Below are 10,349 nucleotides of genomic sequence, written 5' to 3'. Positions count from 1 at the left end.
AGCTAAGCTCTCAAGTGCTGGTTACACAGGCCAGGATTTAGCAATGAGACACACCCAGACTACCAGAAAAAAACAAAGCCAGCCGAGGGGAACACACCCCAGCACGGCCGAGCGCTGGAGACGCGCCTGGAAGCCCTGAACGGCCCGGGCTCCTCGGATCTGAGCTAGGAAGCACCTCCATGAGCACCAAGCCGCAGTTACGTTGAGCCGTGGACCATTTGTGTGAGAGGGTTACCGTGATAGCCGGGAGCAGTAGCTCACCCTTGTAACCCCAGCTACGGAGGAGGCTGAAATGGGAGGATTGTCGTTCGAAGCCAGCCCCAGGCAGGAAAGTCTGTGAGGCTAGTCTAATCACCACTGAAAAAAGCCAAAAGCAGAGCTATGGCTTAAGGCACTAGCCTTGAAGCGGGGGAGGGAGGGGGGAATAAGAGCTCAGGGACAATGCCAGGTCCTGAGTTCAAGTCCCAGGACTGGCACATGCACGCGCGCGTGCACACACACACACACACGTCACCTTGAGCCCTGACTGCCAGTGCTAAGGCTTTGTCTCTCACCCTTGTGGCACGACACTTCTGCTGCCTCTGACTCAACCTCCCCTCCCCAGGCCTCAGTTTCTCCCCCGGGGAAATGAGGCCTCCAGCTATGGAGGCTGGCCACCTTTCCTCTGTCGCTGAAATCCGCCTTTTAGTTGGCAGCAAGCGTCCCAGTTGGGTGCCCTTTCCTTGTCTCTGTGCGTGTTCCTTCTAGACCCTTCCACCAGCGCTCCACTGGACTGCCCTTCCCCGGCTGCTTTCCATACTTGTCTTTTATTGCTGTTGTTGGTTGTGAGGCCTGAACTCTGGGCCTGGGCGCTGTCCCTCAGCTCTTCAGCTCAAGGCTAGCACTTACCACTTGAGCCACAGCACCACTTCTGATTTTCTGTGGTTTATTGGAGATAAGAGTCTCACAGACTTTCCTGCCCAGGCTGGCTTTGAACCGTGATCCTCAGATCTCAGCCTCCTGAGGAGCTAGCATGACAGGCGTGAGCCACCTTTACCTGGTTCTTCTGTTATTTTTGGCCAGTTCTGGGCCTTGAACTCAGGGCCTGGGCTCTATCCCTGAGCTTCTCTGTGCTCTAGACTAGCATCACTCTACCACTTGAGCCACAGCGCCACTTCCAGCTTTTTCGGAGTAGTTTATTGGAGATAAGAGTCTCAGGGACTTTATCACCCAGGCTGGCTTTGAACCACGATCCTCAGCTCGCAGCCTCTGAGTGGCTGGGTTGATGGGCGTGAGGCACCAGGCCAAGGCGACTTTTGCATTGCTGTCCCACAGCCCCGTCGCTGGGCGCCGCAGCTGGAGGCCACCGTGCCAGCCGCTGCTGCATCGGTCCTGCAAACTCTTCTTTGGTCCAGAGTTGCTCTTGAGCCACAACCTCCCGGATCTGCAATGTCAGCTTGCAGACCCTGGTCCTGTGTCCCCAGCCTCTGAGCTGGCTTGTCTTCCTGAGCTTCCTCTTGGGCAAAGGGCCCAGCCCGCCAGCTTCCCCTCGGTGAGGCCTTTCCTTCTTAATGAATGGCCCTGGTCACCCCGGACCGTCCTGGCCCTATGGCTATACTGGTTTGTGGTTGGAGCCATTGGGGAAGGAAGTGAGGGGAACATCTTCCAAGTGTTCCTCTAGTGACAAGGTCTGTACCCTTCTCTTCCTTCCACACCCCTGCCCCTCCCCTCCTCCCTTCTTTCCCTTCCCCATTTACCTGTCACACCTGCCAGGCCTAGGCAGCCCGTTTGCCTTTGGAAGACTTACAAGGCATCATGGAGCTTCGAGCACGAGCATCTTATTACATCTCACCCATCCTGAGCTCTTCCTTTCTGGCTAAGTCTACCCGAGCCTGACGTATGCACCTTGCGCTTCTGACAGGCTGAGGGCTGGTGGGGTCCCCGGAATGCCTGATGCCAAAGTCCAAGCTGTTTTACCCACAGGTTTGTGTTTAGAGGCATCTTCCCGGGGTGGGGTGGGGGTGGGGGGAAGGTCGGTGGCTCACACCTGTCATCCCAGTTACTCAGGAGGCTGAGATCTGCAGATCCAGGTTCGAAGGCAGACAAATCCATGAGCTTCTTATTTCTCATCCATCTGCACATATCTGGAAGTGGAGATGTGGCATCACGCGGCAGAGTGCCAGCTTTGGGCAGAAAAAGCTAAGGTTTAATGCTCAGGCCCTGAGTTCAAGCCCCAGCCCCAGCACACACACAAATCCGTGAGACTCTTATCTCCAGTGAACCACCAGAAAATCCAAAGTGGCGCTTCGGCTTAAGTGGTAGAGCGCTAGCCTTGAGCTGAAGAGCTCACAGACAGCGCCCAGGCCCAGAGTTCAAACCCCACGACCAACCAAAAAAAAGAGTCTCATGCACTTTCATGCCCAGGCTGGCTTTGAACCTTAACTCTCAGATCTCAGCCTCTCCTGAGTAGCTGGGACTATAGGCGTGAGCCATCAGGGCTGGCTACGGCGGTGGGTCTGAGGCCCTAGTGACACAGTAGTGGCAGATGGAGCCTGCCGGGACAGGAGGAGGGCCCCTTGAGACCGGTCACCAAGCCACACCGCAGGCCCCACCCACCACTGAACATCAGAAATTTTTAGCGACAGTTCAGCTCTTCAAAAACACGGTTTGCTAGCCGGGTGCCGGGTGGCTCATGCCTGTCATCCTAGCTACTGAGATCTGAGGATCACAATTCATAGGCCCTACCTTCAAAGCCCAGAACCAGCACAAAGTAAATAAGTAAATAAATAAATTAAAGGTCAACCCAGGTTACCCCTCCCTCCATTTCTAGTACAGCTTTCCTGGGCCTTTTATCGGTTCTTCACCTTGCCTCATTCTCTTGTACCCCAGGCCCTTTGCACATGCTCTCCCTGCAGCTTGGAAGGCTCTTCCTTCCTTCCCTGGGGCTTCTGCCTTGGCCCAGCTTACCTGGGACTCAGGGAATGCTCCCGGGGGGGCCCCCCCCCATCTTTGGAGCCTGGATTCCAGGATGGGGGGTGGTGGGGAGGGGTAGGGTGGGAGGGGAGGAACATCTGCACCTCTCAGAGGAGACAAATGCTGGCTTGTGTCCCCGGCCATCTTGTCACTCTCCTGCCTCTGAGTAAATCTGAAAGTTCGAGCTGCCACAGAGACGTTGTTTTGCAACCGTTGTCCCTGGGGCACCCAGTGCGCTATGGGAGGGAGGCCTCAGCCTCCTTCCAAAACACTCCCGGGCAGGGGTGCAGAGCGGCCCGCCCTCCCCCAGGCCTCTGCCCCCCGCCCCGCGATTTCCTTTGCACCCTGGCTTCCTTCCCCTCCCCCGCCTCCTCATCCTCCCCTGCCTCTCCCTCAGGTCACGATGGGACTTCAGCCAGTGCCTGACCTCCCTCCCCCAGCCTCTGTTTCTCGGTCTCCGTCTCTCTGTCAGTTGTGGGGCTTGAACTCAGGGCTTTGGCACTGACCCTGAGCTTTTTTGCTCCAGCCTAGTGCTCTACCACTTGAGCCACGGCTCCACTGCCAGCTTCTTGATCATTCATTGGAGATCAGAGTCTCACAGACTTTCCTGCCCAGGCTGGCTTGGAACTGAGATCCTCAGATCTCAGCTTCCTGAGTAGCTAGAATGACAGGCGTGAGCCACCTGTAACTGGCTATTGCCTAGAAGGTTCTAGAACCCTCCTTCTTCCCTTGTCATCTCTTCATCCCCCATCCAACCCATCTCCCTTTCTCCAGGACTCTCTCTTCATACAGACCTCTGGTTGTGGGGTTCAAACATGAAACTTGGAGAACTCCAGCTCCTGTGTGTGCGTGCATGTGTGTGCGTGCATGTGTGTGCGTGCATGTGTGTGTGCGTGCGTGTGTGCATGCACGCGCGTGTGCACGTGCACGCGCGTGTGCACACCAGTACTGAGGCTTTAACTCAGGCCCTTACACTCTTGCCTGGCTTTTTATTTTTTGGAGAGAAAGTGGCAATGAAAGATTGCATAACACAGCACAGATCCCAGGAGGCTGAGATCTGAGGATGGAGGTTCAAAGCCAGCCCAGGCAGGAAAGCCCATGAGACTCTTATCTCCAATGAACCACCAGAAAACCGGAAGTGGCGCTGTGGCTCAAGTGGTAGAGCGCTCGCCTTGAGCTGAAGAGCGCAGGGACAGCGCCCAGGCCCAGAGTTCAAGCCCCATGACTGACAACAACAACAGAAAAAGAATGTGGCCCAGAATCAATGCTCACCCCATGTATAGGAATAAATGGGTGACCCAGGCCCTAAGACTCACGCTCTCTTGAACTCAGAACACTCTGTTTCTTCTCCTAAAGGCTTTGACAATCTGGTTACAGAGCGGTAGAAGGGACTTCCTTCGACTAGAGGAAGTCCTTCCTCTGCACAGAGATGCTGTGGGAGGAGCTAGATGCCCAGCCAGTCACTCAGCAGCAAGCACCCCAGGGCGCGTTCCTTCCTGTAATCCTCACACTTGTAACTCTCTGTGCATGTCTGCGGGATGTCAGGCTGGGGTGGTCGGGTGTAGTCACTTACACAGCAGGGCTAAGATGCCAGTTTCTTTCTTTCTTTTCTTTTTTCTTTCAGCGCCACTTCTGGTTTTCTGGTGATTCACTGGAGGTAAGAGTCTCATGGACTTTCCTGCCCGACCCGGCTTTGAACCGCGATCCTTAAATCTCAGCCTCCAGAATAGCTAGCATGACAGGCGTGAGCCACCAGGGCCCATCTGGGATGCCGATTTCTGTCTCTAGCCCACCTTTGGTTACTCAGGAGGCTGAGATCTGAGGATCATGGTTCAAAGCCAGCTGGGGCAGAAAAGTCAGTGAGACTCTGATATTTAATTAGCCAGCAGGAAACTGGAAGTGGAGCTGTGATGGAGCTTTGGCCTTGAAAGAGAAAACTAAGGGAGAGCACCCAGACACTGAGTTCAAGCCATGGTAATCACTCACACACACACACACACACACTCACACAGTCTCCAACATCTGTATTCTTGTCTGAGAGACAAGAATGCAGAGATGACCCTGAGCAAGTCCCCTCTTCTGTGAGCCTCAGTTTCCTCTCTAAGGGAAGGACTCTGAGTCCGATGGTTCCCAAGGGCCTAGATGGTCCTTAGGTCATTCATCTCCATGGCCCCGACTCACTGGAGGCAGTGTGGAGGTTTAAAGAACGGAGGACTACACGCTGCCCAAGTGAGGCCACATCCCCACAACCCTCCACAACTGACTACCTGTCAGAGAAGAGTCCCTGTCCCATGCTGACCCTAGCAGAAAGCCTGGGGCGTAAGAACCTCCCTCACAGCCTGTAGTCCTCTCTACTTGGGAGGCTGGGAATGGGAGGATCGCTGTTTGAGGCCAGTGGAACAAAACGTTCACAAGACCCTTCACACCCCCACCCCCACCCCAAACCATCGTTGGTTGGGCACAGTAATTTGCTCAACTTTGAGAGACTGAGATTGGGGAAACTGAGGTGCAGGCAAGTCTGAGAAGAAAACATGGAGAAGGTCCATCTTGATGGGAAGGAAAATGAACATAGTTGGAAAGCTTAAAATGGGAGGATCGCTGTTGGGGCAATAACTAGGCAGGAAGGATGCTCAGAGCAGCCCACCTGCCCTGAGCACGGGGCTGCCGGGCCCATCTACAGGTGAGAACTGTGAGCCCCAGAGAAATGAAAGCTTTCCACAAACCGGTGTTGAATTCCCCACCCACCCCAGTACTGTTTCTCTTCCAAAACCTGCATTTTCCCCCTCGTGTCCACAGTCACCCGTGCCCCCACAGGAAACACGCAGCCGCCTTTTGTGTGGATTTGTCTGGGTTTGGTTCTGTTCTCTCCCAAGCTTTTTGTCCCCGTGGCTTTCCCTGGCCTTGCCAGCCAGGCTGGGCCTGAGATGCTGGGGAACGGCGCCCTCTGCAGGCCAGCGGGGTGCAGCCGGGGAGGGCCAGCCTCGCACAGAGAGCTTAAAGGGCCCAGGTCTCAGGGCAAGAGGCCAGAGCCCATCAGTGGCTTCAATTCATGCCATTAGTAAAGTACCCCTCCCCACCTCTCACCCCCACCCTGCCCCCGACATGCCCTAGGGTCAGACGAAGGGGCAGAGACTAAGTGAGCTCCCACCCAACGCCCGGCTGCAAGTCCTGGTTTGAAAAGTCACCAGAGAACCACAGAATCAAGAGAAGCCATGGGGTCCTCATCTCAGAGATTTCATAAATGAGGAGGCGGCCCCAGGACCTCCTGTCTCCAGGTCACCCCCCCCCCAAAAGCAAACACATAGAAGACAGGGATTGTGGGGCTGGGAAGGTGGCTCAGTGGTAGAGCGCTTGCCTTGCATGCATGAGGCCCTGGGTTCGATTTCTCAGCACCACATAAGCAAAAAGGAAAAAGCTGGAAGTGGCGCTGTGGCTCCAGTGGTAGAGCGCTAGCCTTGAGCTGAAGAGCTGAGGGACAGCGCCCAGGCCCAGAGTTCAGGCCCCACGACCGGACCCAAAAAAAAAAAAAGAAGACAGGGATTGTGATATTGTACACACTTGTACAATTGTACACACTGTGTGCTAGTAGCTCACATCTGTCATCCTAGCTGCTCAGGAGGCTGAGATCTAAGGATGGAGGGTCCAAGCCAGTCCAGGCACACAAATCCCAGAGACTCTCATCTCTAATTAACCAGCCAAATGCCAGAAGTGGAGGTGTGGCTTAAGTGGTAGAGCACCAGCCTTGTGCAGAATAACCTAAGAAGATCAGGAGGCCTTGGTTTAAGGCCCTGGTACTAGCACAAAACGCACGTGTGTGTGCACACACCACACACACACACACACACACACACACACACACACCACACACACACACACACACACACACACACACACACACACACACACACACAGGTCTAGGTTCCCTGTGACCAGCGTGTGTTGAGTGTCAGGTTCTCAGCCTTGGTCTGGGCCTGTTCCTGGTGACAGGCATGACTAGTTGAAGGCAGAGCACACATCCTTCTCTCCCAGCCTCCTCTCAACCTTGTGTTAAAGGCCCTCAGGGGCCTCCTCTGGCCCTTTGATATTTGACACACTGTCATCTACCCTAAACAGATTCCTGGTGTCAGAAGTCCAAATGTTTTACAAGTCTTCATTTGCTGGGCCACACCTTCCAAAAAGCTGTTGTTTTTCCACTTAAAAACAACTTGAAAGGGTTGAGTAGGTCGTTTCTTTTCCCTCCTAGATGTGAGTTTCCACCAGTCCTTGGAGATTTCCTCTCCAGGCTTCTAGTGTTTTCCCCTTTACCTTCTTTGCCTGTCCTGTAGCACCTTGGGGCTTGAGGAGGGGGAATTGTGCAGGTGCACCATTGGGAAGCAGAGAGTAAAGCCTGAAGTCCAAGTAAGAGGACTGGTGAGCTGCATCAGTAGCAAAGCATTTAGTGGGTGCGTCTGGGACTTGTGTGCGCATGCGCCCATCCTGGGGTTTGAACTCAGGACTCCATGCTCTGACTCAACTTTTCCCTCAAGGCTGAGGCTCTATTCCTTGAGTGATAACTCCATTTCTTGGTTTCTGGTTTTTAATTCTTCAATTAAGAGTCACAGACTTTTCCTGGTTGGCTCTGAACCATAATTCTCAGATCTTAGCCTCCTGAGTAACTAGGACTACAGGTGTGAACCTCTGGGCCTTACAAATTATTACTTTTTTTTTTTTTTTGCCAGTTCTGGGACTTGAACTCAGGGCCTGGGCAATGTCTCTGAGCTTCTTTTTGTTCAAGATAGCATTCTACCACTTGAGCCACAGTGCTGAGGAATTGAAGCCAGGGCCTCATGCATGCTAGCAAGCACTCTACCACTAAGCCACCTTCCCAGCCTATTATTATTGCTATTATTTCAGTGGCTGGGTTCAAACTGAGAGCTTCTCACATGCTAGGCTAATTATCCTACCACTGACTACATGCCCAGCCCTGTATATTCTAACAAGTATGTCTCCCTTGGTATGCTCTTTTCAAGGATGGGGACAACTTTAAAATTATAGTAAACCCACTGGAGCTGGACACTGGTGGCTCACACTTGTAATCCTACTAGACAAGGAGGCTGAAATCTCAGGATCTTGGTTCAAAACCAGTCTGGGGCAGGAAGTCCATGAGACTCCTATCTCCAATAAACCACCAAAAAGCTGTCAATGGAGCTGTGGCTCAGTGGTAGAGTACCAACCTTGAGTTAAAAAAAAAAAAAGCCAGGCGCTGGTGGCTCACACCTGTAATCCTAGCTACTCAGGAGGCTGAGATCTGAGGATCTCGGTTCAAAGCCAGCCTGGGCAGGAAAGTCAGTGAAACTCTTATCTCCAATAAACCACTAGAAAACCAGAAGTGGTACTGTGGATCAACTGGTAGAGCACTCACCTTGAGCTGAAGAGCTCAGGGACAGTACCCAGGCCCAGAGTTCAAGCCCCACAACCGACAAAAAACAAAACAAAACAAAAAAACAACTAAGGCCCTGAATTCAAGCCCCATGACAGGCACAAAAAAGAAATACAAACAAATACACCTAAAACCAACACCTGATTTAGCAACCCTGGTGTAGGATAGTAAGAGAAACGGGCAGGGAATCTGAGGTCCAGGCTGAGCTATTGTTAGGACAAAGAAGTGTTAGAATAGGGGTATGGGCTGGGTAGGGGGAGTTTCTTGTTGATTTTAAGACATCTACCGCCCCTTGAGCATCAAAACCTGGCAATCCACTGTGAAAACTCCATCCAGAGGGAAAGCAATCCTATTGAAAGGGTGGGAGCTGTCAAGTTGTGCATATAAGCAATAATAATAATAGGATGGGAAGGTGGCTCAGTGGTAGAGCGCTTGCCTAGCATGCATGGGTTCAATTCCTCAGTACCACATACATAGAAAAAGCCGAAAGTGGCGCTGTGGCTCAAGTGGTAGAGCGCTCACCTTGAGCTGAAGAGCTGAGGGACAGCACCCAGACCCAGAGTTCAAGCCCCATGACCAACCAACAAAAAAAGAAAAAGAGAAAAAACATTTGCCTTTCTGTTGCTCAAGAAGTTGCCGTAATGTGATTTGTTAAAGCCAAGGGTTTTCAAACCTTCACGGCTTCTATCAGAACTCACATGGAGTTTAATGAGAACTGTTTATTTCCTATGCTAATCTTTAAGAGAATCTGGGACAGCATGAGATTTGACAAGAACAGAGAACCAAGGCTCAGATGTCAGCAGGTTCTAGAAATTTCCCTCCCATGTGTATGTATTGGCCACATTTAAGCTTCATTTCTTTTAGTACAAAGCAAGGAAAGTGAGTTTTTTCTTGCGATGAGAAAAACAGTCTGCTTCTCTATTGGGCAATAAGCCCAACAAGACTTAATAAAAATTAAAGTCTTTTGAAATGGATAAGAATCAACATAATTCAGATGAATCATATTTTTACTATTTGATAGTGCATTTTAAGTAGATTGCCAGCTGGGTGCTGGTGGCCTGTAATCCTTGCTACTCAGGAGACTGAGATCTGAGGATTGAGGTTTGAAGCCAACTTGAGCAGGAAAGCCCCTAAGACTCTTAACCAGCAAAAAGCCAGAAGTAGAGCTGTGGCTCAAGTAGTCGAGTGCTAGCCTTGAGCAGGGATAAAGTCCAGGTCCTGAGTTCAAGCTCCAGGACTGGTACACACACACACACACACACACACACACACAACCAGATTGCACCACTTAACCCACAGGGTGAATTCCAAAGTCCTGGGTGGGGGAGAAGGGGGAGGGATGCCAGGGAGGCCCTCCCCCCCTCCAGGGCCTGAGCCCCTCTCTTCAGCTTCCCCTCCAGCCTACCAGGCCAGATGCCAATCTGGCATTCCTCCTGCCCACCGGCCTCCAGCCTTCGATTGCTGGGAGCCCGGGAGCCTATGCAACGTGTTCATTCTCATTCAGTCCCCAGAACCTCACCCCGTCCACCTTGGCAGATCGTCTAGTAATAACAGCGAATGGCTCCAAGGACTGAGCACCAAACAGTGCTCCCCAACCATACAGTGGTCCCATTAGCAGCAACTCATAAGCCATTTAACAGTGCTCAGACAGACCAAGAGGAGCTCAGCGGCCAGTCCAAGGTCAGACACACAGACCGTGGTGGAGGCAGAAGATTGAGACCGAGTGCTGTGGTAGGGATGTGCAGAGTGCTGGGAGCCCACTCTTTCATCCATCCATCCATCCATCCATCCATCCATCCATCCATCCACCCACCCACCCATCCATCCACCCACCCATCCAACCACCCACCCACCCATTCACCCACCCACCCATCCATCCATCCATCCATCCATCCATCCATCCATCCATCCATCCATCCATTTATCCATTCACAAGAATTCCACATATATTTTGGATATTCTATTTCAGCCATGGTTC

Source organism: Dipodomys spectabilis, unplaced genomic scaffold (genome assembly GCF_019054845.1).
Source record: "Dipodomys spectabilis isolate Male_0828 unplaced genomic scaffold, ASM1905484v1 ptg000228l, whole genome shotgun sequence".
Classification (NCBI taxonomy): Eukaryota; Metazoa; Chordata; class Mammalia; order Rodentia; family Heteromyidae; genus Dipodomys; species Dipodomys spectabilis.
Note: the sequence above shows the minus strand (reverse complement) of the source record.